The 13,592-nt window shown below is 42.3% G+C and overlaps 1 long non-coding RNA gene across 1 annotated transcript in view; it reads left to right on the forward strand.

Moving 5' to 3' along the window:
• Positions 1–13,161, forward strand: part of LOC113618094 (uncharacterized) — a 42,628-nt gene extending 29,467 nt beyond the window's left edge. The window contains exons 2-4 of the long non-coding RNA XR_003431882.1: positions 4,829–4,973; positions 10,858–11,044; positions 13,068–13,161. This is a non-coding gene — a long non-coding RNA (uncharacterized LOC113618094). The remainder of the gene's footprint in view (positions 1–4,828; positions 4,974–10,857; positions 11,045–13,067) is intronic.
• The last annotated feature ends 431 nt before the right edge of the window (positions 13,162–13,592 follow it).

Raw genomic sequence — 13,592 nt, forward strand, 5'->3', positions numbered from 1 at the left:
TCTCCCAGCCCAGCCCTGCTGGGCCTCTGAGACCTCATCCTCACCCTGCAGCTTCCACTGGAAAATTAGGAAGCTGGGCAACCAGAAGTACACATCACTTGTCCTTGTTTCCTCAAGAAGCCCTTCACCTTCCAGACCTTGCCAGGAAGCTGGCGGCATTTTCATGAAGCAGTAATAACAAGAACAGAGCGTTCTAGCCTGCTGGAGCCTGCTGGCTGGTCACTCTTTCCACTGCCTTTTGTTTTCATGCAGCCTTCCCTCACTTGCTTCTCAGATTCCTCAGGGCTTTGAAAAAGCCACAAGTGCTCCATACAGTGACACCACCCAGCGGGCTGGCAGACGTCGCTGACACGCACCCTGCCCTAAGCAATGGCACGCAGGCAAGTCCCAACTACTGGCACCCAGCCATGCACCTAGGAAGAGGCATGACAGCTCCCAGAAAGCCAGCATTGTCCCCCATCAGCCCAGCTGGCAAAGGTGGGACTTTAGATTAAGTACCAGCCAGTGGACTGGTCAATCACATACCCCTGTTTGATTCAAAACGCATCTGCAAGGTATGTTAGGCGGTTGGTACTTCTCTACCTATCTTCAAGGATCTAAATGCAGCCAACATAGATGTTACCAACAAAGTGCTAGGGCACTTTCACCATACCAACTCACATACCAATGTATTAGATTGTGTATACATACATATGAGCTGATGATCTCAATGATATGAATTCATTCATAATCCCCATTCATTTGTGTTTCAGTATCACCTGTGGCCTGTTTCAAACCACACTCCAGAGCTACCCTAACAGGATCTATGAAAATAGGACCCAGATATGTATATTTTTTAAAAAACTTGACAGTGTTGGTTAGAATATAGGATGAGAGAAATTCTCACATATCATTGATGGGAGTAAAAAGTAGTTCAGCTACTGCGGAGAGTAGAGAGCAATCTAGTAAAGTTGAGAATGTGCACATTCTATTCCCTAACAATTTCTGTTCTAGATATATTCCCCAGCAGAACTCTCAAACATGCGCCCAAGGAAGCATACACCAGAATATTAATTACATCATGATTTGAAATAGCAAAGAACTAGACATATCAAATATCCATCCATAGAATAGATTCTAGAATATTTATGCTATTGGTCTATTGCAGTACTATATAGTATACTATTACTATATTATAGAATGGACTAGCTCTACAAGTGTCACATGGATAAATCTTAAAAACATGATGTTGAAAAAAAAAGTTTCAGAAAAATACGTACACTATTTATATACATGTTCAAACATCCAAAACATATTGTCTAGTAAAAATATAAAAGCATATGTGGGAAGGATTTCCACCATCTTCAAGAGATTGGTTATCTCTGAGGAAAGATGGGATGGAAGGGCTTTTTTTTGTAACTAAAATGTTTTACCAACAGTCCCCTACATATGAACGAGTTCCGTTTCAAGAGCGTGTTTGTAAGTCCAATTTGTTTGTAAACCCAACAAAGTTAGCCTAGGTACTCAACTAATACAATCGGCTATATAGTACTGTACTGTCATAGGTTTATAATACTTTTCACACAAATAATGCATTAAAAAACCACAAAAAATATAGAAAACATTTTTAACCTTATAGTACAGTACCTTGAAAAGTACAGTAGTATAGTACAACAGCTGGCACACGGGCTGGCATCGAGTGAACAGGCAAGGAGACTTACTGACTGGAGGAGGGAGAGGAGGGGGGAGATGGCAGAGCTGAAGGATCGTCAGCAATAGGAGACGGAGGGCAAGCTGCAATTTCACTCACTCCTGATGTTGATGGCACAGGTTCTGGTTCCTTGCTGGATTCAATTCTTTCTACTCTCTTGAAAAAACAATCCAGTGATGTCTGGGTCGTAGCGCTTTTTTTCTCATCATAGATGACATGGTAGCACTGGATTGCATTCTGAACGGCTGCTTCAACCTTCTTGTCCCGTTCTACATTCCAGTCCTGTGCCTCAAAAATTAACATTGTCTCCTCAAATAAAGACCCTTGCCATTTCCTGCGCCATGAATCTCTTCAGTTCTTCAGTTACTTCTTCTTCCTCTTGTCTCTCTTCATCCTTTCTCTGGGCCTCCAATTTCTGACGCTTCTTAGCAGTACGAGCTACATCACTGCTGCTTTTACGCTTGCTCCCGGACATCCTGGGCTTGAAATAAAGATATTGTACTACTGTACACTATACAATACTGTACAGTAAAGTACACAGAAGCGCAACCACTTGTAGAGGATAGACACACATGACAATGTACGCCAGACATGTGAACTAACTTACGTGATCGGACATGTGAATGCGTGATCGCGTCTTTGAAAGTTCGCAACTTGAAGGTTCGTATGTAGGGGACTTACTGTATTTATAGTTTAATTTAAGCAAATATGGCAAGTTGTTATAATTTATTAAATCTGGATAGTGCATATATGTTCCACTGGTAACTCAGAGGGTCATCCATAGCAGAAGGATCTCTTGAGATTTTTAGGGTTACTGAAATTAAAAGTTTGTTTATGGGAATGGCTCATTATCAGTGAGCCTTCAGATCCTTTCTACTCTGTTTTTTCCGGACCTCTCCAACTTTTAATTGTCTCTCTACTCCCTGAACTTTGCTAGAGCTCTAATTATTTGTAGTGTTCACTTGGTAATTCTGTACTTTCCTGTACGTTGCTGAAACAGGCTATTATTCACTCAGTAGTTTTATGTCTTATTTCTTGAATTAGGCTATAAGCTTCTTCAGAACAGGAACCATATCTTGTTCATTTTTGTATTTTCTATACTATCTAACACACAGAGTAAGCAGTAAAGCATCGTGATTAAGAAAATAAGATAAAACGAGTTCAGAAATGTGGCAGGATATAAGAGCAATATACAAAAATCAGTTGTATTTCTATACACTAGCAATGAAAATTCAGAAAATGAAATTCAAGGCAATCCTATCCAGATCCTATCACTCTTTCTATCTTTCTTTTTTGCATAAATTGACAAGCTGATGCTACATTTTATATGGAAATGTAACCCAGAATAACCAAAACACTTTTGAAGAGGAAGAACAAATTTGGAAGATGCTCATTTCCTGATTTCATAATCTACAATGAAACTACAATAATCAAGGTCTAAGGCATAAGGATACATGTTTAGACCACTGGAATAGAATTGAGTGTCCAGAAGTAAACCCTCATGTATATGGTCAGTTGATTTTTTGACAAGGGACCCAAGACAATTCAATAGGGAAAGAGTAGTTTTTTCAATAAATGGTGCTGAGACAACTGGCTATCCACATGCAAAAGAATGAAGTTGGGCTACACCTTACACCATACAAATAAATTAACTCAAAATGGATCATAGACCTAAATTAAGAGCTAAACTACAAAACTCCTAGGAGAAAACATAGTAAATGTTTATGACCTTGGATATGGCAATGGTTTCTTAGATGTGTTGCCAAAAGCAGATGTGACAAAAGAAAAACATAGATAAATTGAACTTTAAAAACTTCTGGGGCTTCCCTGGTGGCACACTGGTTGAGAGTCCGCCTGCCGATGCAGGGGACACGGGTTCGTGCCCCAGTCCAGGAATATCCCACATGTCGCGGAGCGGCTGGGCCCTTGGGCCGTGGCCGCTGAGCCTGCGCGTCCGGAGCCTGTGCTCTGCAACGGGAGAGGCCACAGCGGTGAGAGGCCCGCGTACCGCAAAAAAAAAAAAAAAAAAATTAAAAACTTTTGTGCTTCACAGGACACCATCAAGAAAGTAAGAAGACTACCCACAGAATTGGAGAAAATCTTTGCAAATTGTATATTGACAAGGAACTTATATCCAGAATATATAAAAAGATATTACGACTCAATAATAAAATGACAGCACAGTTAAATCATGGGCAAGGAATTTGAATAAACATTCCTCAAAAAAAATTGTACAAATTGCCAATATGCACAAGAAGAGATACTCAACATCACTAGTCATTAGGGAAATGCAAGTCAAAGCCACGATGAGATACCTCTTCATACCCACAAGGATGGCTATAATAAAAACAGACAATAACAGGTGTTGGTAAGGATATAGAGAAATTGGAACGCTCATATATTGTTGGTGGGCATGTAAAATGACGCATGTAAAACTTTGGAAAATAGTTTGTTAGTTTCTCAAAATTCTAAACATGGAATTACCATAATACTCATCAATTCCACTCCTAGGCATCTACTCAAGAGAAATGAAAACATACCTCCACACAAAAGCTTATAGATGAACATTCATAGCAGTATTATTTACAGTGGTTAAAAGTGAGACAACCCATGTCCATAAGTTGATGAATGGATAAACAAAATGTGGTATATCCATACAATGGAATATTTTCAGCCATGAAAAAGAATGAAGTACTGATGTACGCTACAACATGGATGAACCTTGAAAACATTATGCTAAGTGAAAGAAGCTGTTCATGAAAGACTATATATTGTAGATAAGGTCTTTAAAGAGGTTAAGTTAAAATGAGGTCTTTAAGGTGGGCCCTAATTCAACATACCCAGCGAGACACCAGGATCAGCCATGCCCAGAGAAAAGAACATCTGAGGACACAGCAAGAAGGCAGCCACATGCATGCTAAGGAGAGAGGCCTCAGAGAAACCAGACCTGCTGACACCTTGATCTTGGACTTTTAGCCTCCAGCACTGTGAGAAAATAAATTTCTGTTGTTTAAACCACCCAGTCTGTGGTATTTTGTTATGGCAGCCATAGCAAAATAATACAGTGGTTCTTTTGAGTGTGTAACAATGATGTGTTGTATAAGAAAGGCCTATGCTTTGAATTATTATATTTTGCAGGGTGGCATCTTCTGATCAATCATGTCATCAATTGCTAGAAATATGAGAACTCTCCAGAAGATCAAGTACCGTGTAGTAGTTACCATGCACAGGCCCCATAGAGCCCTGGCCTTGGAGAATGCCCTATTCACCAACCCAAAAGAAGGTAAACATTTAGAAGATTCCTCCAGACCCACGGGATTTTCATAAATTGGTAGAGATTGATCCAGATGTGCTTAAAACCAGGGTAAATGTCATTTTAAATGATGTTAATTACTGAGAACTTTTAATAACATGGGGAAGTGATTATATTATAATATTAAGTTAAAAATTCTGCATGCAAATTTAACAAGTATAGATAAAATCACCTTATCTGTATAACGATATGCATAGAAGAAAGACTGAATAGAAATATAGCTAAAGTTAATATTAGTTTTTCTTTGTGATGAGATTTGGGGTTATTTTTGGTTTTTTCTTTATATCTCTCTGTATTTCTGAATTTTCCAAAGTGAGCATGTATTAGTTTTATAATCACAAGATATGCTTATATTTTAAAGATTAAAAATTGAGGTAGGGCTTCCCTGGTGGCGCAGTGGTTGAGAGTCCGCCTGCCGATGCAGGGGTCACGGGTTTGTGCCCTGGTCCGGGAAGATCCCAAATGCCGCAGAGCGGCTGGGCCCGTGAGCCATGGCTGCTGAGCCTGTGCGTCCGGAGCCTGTGCTCCGCAATGGGAGAGGCCACAACAGTGAGAGGCCCATGTACCACAAAAAAAAAAACAAAAAAAATTGAGGTAGAGGGTATATAACCCAATGCTAGGATTGAGAGTCATCTCCAGGAGATGTGGTTCTAGGACTCAGAGGTCAGATATGTTGGAACCCTGATGCCTACTTGTCCTCTTGGGATCTGGCCATAGTGTGTTGCCCTACCCCTAGAAATTCTGATTATGCTCCTGCAGTGCCTTCCTGTCTAGTTCAGGTCTCTGAACACTGATCCTCCCTCCCTTCAGACCTCTAACTCCTGACTCTGAACTTAGACTTTTCTTTCTGGATTTATGTGGCCACCCCTCTTTCTCTACTCATGACTCAACACAACCCCTCCCTCCCTCTCCCACACCTTTCTCCCAACCTTTTGTATTCTGAGGCTACCCACAGTACTGACAGCTGTGTCCTTCATGAGCGGGGTGGCTAAAAAGTAGCGGCACAAAATGAGAGGAGGGGGACAAGAGAAGGGAAATGCTGAGGGAGATGCTTCTGAGGTTTCCTTCTTTGTGGGCATTTGGCACTTCTGGCTTCTGTCTACTTCTCTTATTCCTCTGCCTTAGTGGAGGGGCTTAATCTGCTTTGAGAATTGAGAAGTACACAGGGCAGGCTCAGCTTAGCTCCTTCTTTCTTCCACTTAGGTATCACCTGCCCACAGTGAGGGTGTCACCTTGGTCTGCTCCTCTGGGAGCAGGGTCCCCTTCCTACTCCCACTCCTCCCAGCGTGAGAAGTCCTGTCCTGGTCAAATGTTACTTGTGACTGGGTGAACAAGTCAACCTAATTCTGAAACTCATTTAGTATTTAGTATCTCTCACAATAAACAGACTTTATCAGCAATCAACGTGGTATTTCGGTCTGCATCTGCTCACTCTTTTGTTTCATTTCACATCTTGACCAGAAACCAGGATAGGGATTGAGGAAAAGAATAGGAACTTCTCAGAGACCTGAAAAGGAAATAACACTTGTTAAGAGCCAACTGTGTGCCCAGCACCAAGACAGAAGCTTTATGTATGTTCATTCATTTAATCCCTACAACCACCTTCATAGTTTGCATTATTTTCCCATTTCACATAAAAGGAAACTGAGGCTCAGAGATGTTAAGAACTTGCCCAAAGTCTCACCGTTAGAGAGTGGCTGATGTCTCTTTGACTTCAAAGCCCAAGCACTTTCCACTGCATTAGACGTTGTCTTTGGGAGCCACCAAGGCACTCCTCAGGGACCGAGGCAGCAGTCTCATCTTTGTTAATACTTCATCCCAACCATCTGCGCTATCAACTGAGCAGCATGCAAGGGAGAAAACCAGGATACATCCAAAGGATGAGGAGTGAGGAGATTATAAAATGCTAGACAAAAAAACATCAAGAAATGTATTTTTCCCCAGATTTCTTGGGGACTTTTGGATAAATGACCTCCCCTGCCCCCCAACCTGTGCTCTGGCTTCCTCAGTTGTAAAATAATTCAATATTACCCAGTCCTCCTTAAGTCAGGCCACATGTCATGCTTTCCTGAGACTGGCCTCAGCACAGTTGTCCTTTTGCCCCCACTTGCTATTAAAAAGCAAATGTATGTCATATGGCTCTGGGTGGCACAAGGAGTAAAAATAATGATAATGAATAATGAATCAGCTTAACAATATATGAAAACCAGAGGTAACGAACTGATGAACAGAAAATGATATTAAAGTGCCAGCCGTAGGGGCTGACCTTTTAAAGAGACAAGCTGACGAAGATGTTTTGATGTGACCCCTGAAGGACAGTCAGCTGGCTGGCTAAACCAGAGTCACTGAGAGGGCCAACAACTCCCCAGATGCCTAGGGACCAGGAACATTTCCAGGAGCTCAAACCACTGCTACCTTCTTCTCCTCCTCCCTGCAAAAAGCTCAGAAAGTGCAAGGGCACCCTACAGGCCACTAAGCACATTCCCAATTGTCCTCTAGGGAAATCTGATGCTGAAAAATGGACCTTGTCCAAAATAGTGGTTCAAGCCAGATAAGGAATTACAGAGAAGACAACCTTCCATGGTAAATACCCTGCCTCCAAATCCCCAATGTCTTCATTAGGGAACTGAAAACACAGGCACACCAGCTGGTCTCAACTGCTTTGAAGCACTGTGGCACAGTGGAAAGAGCAATGCTGTAGGGCTGGCAATAAGAGACTAGGCTTCTAGTCCCCAGCTCTGCCCAATTTTAGCTGGGTGACCTTGGCAAAGGTACTTAACTTCTCTGGACCTCACTTTCCTCATTTGTTAAATGAGGTTTGACTAAACCATGATGTCTTCTGGTTCTGAAATCCTATCTTTCATCTTTGGATTCACATCTTACATTTAAAGAAAATTAAAGCAGCTTCTTGGGTGTTGTGTTTCTCAGAGATCTTGCCTCTCACCTTTTAAATGTTCTTCATTGGCTTTCCTATCACAAGATTAAACCTGAATTCTTCAGCGTGACATTCAAGGTTCTTTGAGATCAACCCATGCCTATCTATTGTGCCACCCTCCTCTCACTCCCACCAATCATGTATTTTATACTCTGGCTATAATGGACTATTTGTACTCCCCCATAACACTTTTCCTGCAATTTCAAATACTTACTGAGTATGTACTCTGTGCTAGACCTTACATCAGTAAGCCTTTGCACATAATGTTCACTTTGCTTGAACTGCCTTATATTAATTAAGGTAGAGCTCACTCTTGTAACAAGCGAGTTATATAATATCAGTACATTAAAGCGCTAGAATGTTATTTCTTAGTCATATAACAGATCAGTCTGGCAAGCTGCCTTCCACCCAGGGTCCTTCTATTTTGCAGCTCTGCCATTCTCTAAGCTTTAGAGTCCTTTATTTCCAGAGCTAACAGCTGGGAAAGAGAAGGAAGAAAAGGCACACCTACTTCTTTTTTTTGGCTGCGTTGGGTCTTCGTTGCTATGTGCAGGCTTTCTCTAGTTGCGGTGAGCGGGGTCTACTCTTCATTGCAGTGCACAGGCTTCTCATTGTGGTGGCTTCTCTTGTTGTGGAGCACGGGCTCTCAGTGTGTGAGCTTCAGTAGTTGTGGCTCGCGGGCTCTAGAGCGCAGGCTCAGTAGTTGTGGTGCACAGGCTTAGTTGCTTTGCAGCTAAGATGTGGGATCTTCCAGGACCAGGGCTCGAACCCGTGCCCCCTGCATTGGCAGGCGGATTCTTAACCAGTGCACCACCAGGGAAGTCAAAGGCATACCTACTTCTTAACCTGGTCTAGAAATGATGTGCATCACTTCTGCTCACATCCCATTAATGAGAACGGATCACCTAGTTCCACCTAGATGTATAGGGGATTGGAAATTGGTTGGGCCAATTCCCAGAAAAAGTTGATGCTATGGAAGGAGAGCATGAGTCTCTGATGGTCAACTAGCCATCTCATGCCCTTCCTTGATTTGTCTTCTTAGCAAAGTCTTATTCACCCTTAAACCTCAGTCCAAGTGCTACCTCCTTTGTGAAGTCTTCTCTGACCTATGTAGGCAGATCTAGGTCCTCCTCTTCCTATGCCTCACTGCACTTTTCCCATTTCCCCATTATGACAATTAACATAATGTACTCTGTGGTTTATTTCACAGTGGGGTCGGTGAGACTTGAGGGCAAGGATATTGTTTTTTCTTTTTTTTTTTTTTTTTTTTTTTTGCGGTACGCGGGCCTCTCACTGCTGTGGCCTCTCCCGTTGCGGAGCACAGGCTCCGGACGCGCAGGCTCAGCGGCCATGGCGCACGGGCCCAGCCGCTCCGCGGCATGTGGGATCTTCCCGGACCGGGGCACGAACCCACGTCCCCTGCATCGGCAGGCGGACTCTCAACCACTGCGCCACCAGGGAAGCCCATCTTTTCATTTTTGTATTTGGAAATCTTAGCATAGTACCTGGTAAATAGTAGTTTTACAATAATATTTAATGAATTGATGAATATTATCAGTGAATGAATGACTGTTACCCTAAGGAAAATAAGCGGGTTTTTACAGAGGAACAAAGACTTCAGTTTTAAAAAAAAACAAACAAAAATTATTGGTGATTCAAGATTATCCATAATGCTAAAAGGAAAATAAGCTTTCCATACAAATGTTACAATTATAATTAATATTTTGCATTATTATTTACTTAGAGTCTGTCTCTTGCATAAGCTCCGTGCGAGTAGGGACCTTATACATATTGTTCTTTGGTCTGACTCCAGCATCTAGCACACTATCTGGCACACAGTAGGTACTCAGTAATTATTTCAGAAAGAATGAATGGATAAATAAATGAATGAAGACTGCACCCTTAATCCCATGAGCCATATAATAAGTGCATGTCTTACATTGCAAGAGGAAAGTGTCGATGGGGTGGTGAAAACTTACACTACAACTAGAAAAGCAGAACAGAATCAGGACTTTACCATCATTACCTTGTACAATCTATGTCATCATCCTCTTTATATAAAAAGATAGGGCTTCCCTGGTGGCGCAGTGGTTGAGAGTCCACCTGCCGATGCAGGGGACACGGGTTCGTGTCACGGTCTGGGAAGATCCCACATGCCGCAGAGCGGCTGGGCCCGTGAGCCATGGCCGCTGAGCCTGCGCGTCCGGAGCCTGTGCTCCGCAACGGGAGAGGCCACAACAGTGAGAGGTCCACATACCGCGCAAAAAAAAAATAACTAAAGATGAACAGGTCTTCCCTGGTGGCGCAGTGGTTAAGAATCCGCCTGCCAATGCAGGGGACACGGGTTCGAGCCCTGGTCTGGGAAGATCCCACATGCTGCGGAGCAACTAAGCCCGTGTGCCACAACTACTGAGCCTGTGCTCTAGAGCCTGCAAACCACAACTACAGAAGCCCGTACACCTAGAGCCTGTGCTCCGCAACAAGAGAAGCCACTGCAATGGGTAGCCTGCGCACCACAACGAAGAGTAGCCCCCGCTCACTGCAACTAGAGAAAGCCCGCATGCAGCAACGAAGACCCAACACAGCCAAAACTAAAAATAAAATAAAATAAAATAAATAAATTTATTTTTTTTAAAAAAAGATGAACAAACATTATTGGAGGAAACTAAAATCTCAACGGCAATAGTTGCCTGTGAGTAAATGAGGAGAAATGGATGTCTCCAAAATGGTTGCACTATGAAATAGCCTTTGTAAATTGGTTAATGAGAGAAGCAGGAAGCAAGAGTGCAGACAATTACAGAGTTGTGACAACTGAAAAATACACTGATTGAGAAGAGACAAAAACATGTTTTTTATAGTTTTTGAAGAGGTATGGAGACACTTTTTCAAATGTTTATAACACATTTATTCTCCTCATAGGTCCCATGTGACAAAGTTTGGATTAGACATTACAAATGGCTTCCAATGGACTACTTGCCAGACTTTGTCATGGGAACCATCTGACGAGCAGAACAAAGTGCAAGTGCATAAGCAACTTCCAATGAGAACCTCTGTATGGGCTTGGCCCAGGTATCTTGAAACCCTGGGAAGACCTAAATATAAACAAGTAAGTTTGCAGTGTGGACTGATTTGTGGTGGTACCAAGGTTGATGCTGATCTTGACAGGTGGACTTTTTCTAGGAACTGACCAAGATGTTAATGGTAGGTATAGGCCTTAAGTGACCTAAAAATAGGACGGTACACTTATTTTGCAGACCTTTGATGATATACAAGCATGGAACCATTGGCCTGCCCTGAGGAGCTGTCTGTCTCCCCTTGTGGTAGAAACTGCTATGAGCTCAGCACACAGCTAGACTAAACTTCCTAGCCTCTCTTGAAGTTGGGCAGATCCATGTGCCAGAGTTCTGGCTAATAGGATGTGGATGGAAGTGATGGGTGCCAGTTCCAGGTCTGGTGCATGAAAAGCCTTCTGTGCAATACACGGCAGGCTCTTTCCCCACCCACTGGCTGAATGGAGAGGATTCTGAAAACCTAGAGGAAGCTAGAGCATGTCTTGGAAGAAGACCGTGAAATACTGCATAGGATTGACCTCCACATTCCATACCTCCCCACCCCTCCCAATCTATATCGTACTATGACAAGAGTGATATATTTTTATTGGGCCAAACCATTATATTGAAGTCATTTGTTATAACAATTAGCCTATCTTGACTAACACAACCCTATTTCCCAACTTTTTTCCTGGTCACAAGTAGGAAGAGAGACTAGGGTGAATTTCGGGAGTCTCAGTCCACAGCTACAGAGGATCAAGACAAAAGAAGGTATCAGAGACAAAGCTCAGCATCAGGGAATATCACATTTAGTGGGATTCTGGAGTTAATTTTAAAACTTAGACATTCCCACAGAGCTGAAGCCATGCACGTGAGCCTCTGCTTATCTAACCAGTCCCTTCTGGACGTTTTCAAACTCTTGGGAGAACAGTGAATAACCATTTCCCGACCATAGTTAACATATGAACCCCCAATATAGTCTGTTTGATTTTATATGCTTAGGGTCTAGTCAGATAATACCACATTTAAAACCTGTTTTACTTTTGCTTTTTGCTAAACATAGTAATTAAGAAGAAGAAGAAAAAATCAATTAGTAACCGTGTTTGAAGGTGTATATATATATATATATATATATATTTTTTTTTTTTTTTTTGCGGTACGTGGGTCTCTCACTGTTGTGGCCTCTCCCATTGCGGAGCACAGGCTCCGGACGTGCAGGCTCAGCGGCCATGGCTCACGGGCCCAGCCACTCTGTGGCATGTGGGATCTTCCCAGACCGGGGCTCGAACCCGTGTCCCCTGCATCGGCAGGCGGACTCTCAACCACTGCGCCACCAGGGAAGCCCGAAGGTATATTTCTTATGTGATTATGCAAGGTTTGGTTGAGCCCAATACTAATGGACAATTATGGGGGAGCCAACCAAGCACTGGGGCAAAAAATGAGGTCTTTTCGTGCTTGCCTGAAGATGTTATTGGGAGACTTTTGTTTACTTATCAGACTTTGGAAATTAAATCCTTCTTCAAGTAGCCTCGGGTCTTAAGGACAATAAGTAAAGATGTGCTGACTGAAAACATTTTAAAAAACAACTTGTTATAGCTTTTAAAATAACAAGGGATAAATTCAGCTTAAACCAGGGTATTCCAAAGTCATTTGGCCTGCTCAACAGAAACACCAAGCTTAAAAGCTGGATTCTATAGTTCATCTTTGTGCAGATGCTGTACCAAGTGAAACTTAGCAGGGGCCTGGGACAAGAGTCTTAGAAAATGCTAGATAGCTTCTACCTGTAAACCGAATCCCATTATAGGAAAGAGGCAATTGATCTCCCTATCCTGGGAGTGCAGAGAGAGAGGGATGAACTGGGAGAGAGTTAGGGCCCAGGGGGATGAAGAAGTAAGAGATTTAGGAGAGTGTCTCATTTTTTGTAAGAGTCCCTTAGGGCTGAGATGAAAGAATCGGTCTTGGGATAGTACTTTTCTTTTCAAGAAATATATTCTACTGCCCTATTTTCAAGGGGTGCAAACTAAGCTATGATGATCCTCATCTCTTCCTGAAACTTCATCTTTTATCCATCTTCCCAAGGCGCTCCATTCCTTTGTCTTCCCACCTAAAACCCCTGGCTACAGTGAGATAGCCATGAGCAGACCTGGTACTTCTTGAAGCTCATCACCAGAGCTATGTCAAAATCACGTAGGAATCCAGCAGACAAACAGGTGGGCTTAAGGAAATGTTGCTAAGGTATGGTTAGGCAACTGAGTATCCCCCTCAAGACAGGATCTGTTGATTAACACAAAGGATGTGCGACCTCCTTGTATATTCCCTAATCAGAGCCCTCAGGACTTGGCAGGAGTTCTTAAGGGATCTGTGTGGCCATGTAGAACTATGTTATATGAGTGCTTCCCAGCCTCTTCTGTCAGTGATCTCATTTTTTCCCCCAAAGCTATATACTTTGAAAGATTTTTAACTACTAAATAAATCACATTTATAAAGAAAATATATTAACTTTTTATTAGGTACCAGGAATTGCATTAATGAGTGCTTTACATAGATCATCTAAAATCCTCAAAGAGTCTGAAAAATAGAAATGAATAGCCCCATTTTACAGAT

The sequence above is a fragment of the Aethalodelphis obliquidens genome, unplaced genomic scaffold, assembly GCF_003676395.1.
Source record: "Aethalodelphis obliquidens isolate GAN/ISIS:26980383/991018 unplaced genomic scaffold, ASM367639v1 scaffold5, whole genome shotgun sequence".
NCBI lineage: Eukaryota > Metazoa > Chordata > Mammalia > Artiodactyla > Delphinidae > Aethalodelphis > Aethalodelphis obliquidens.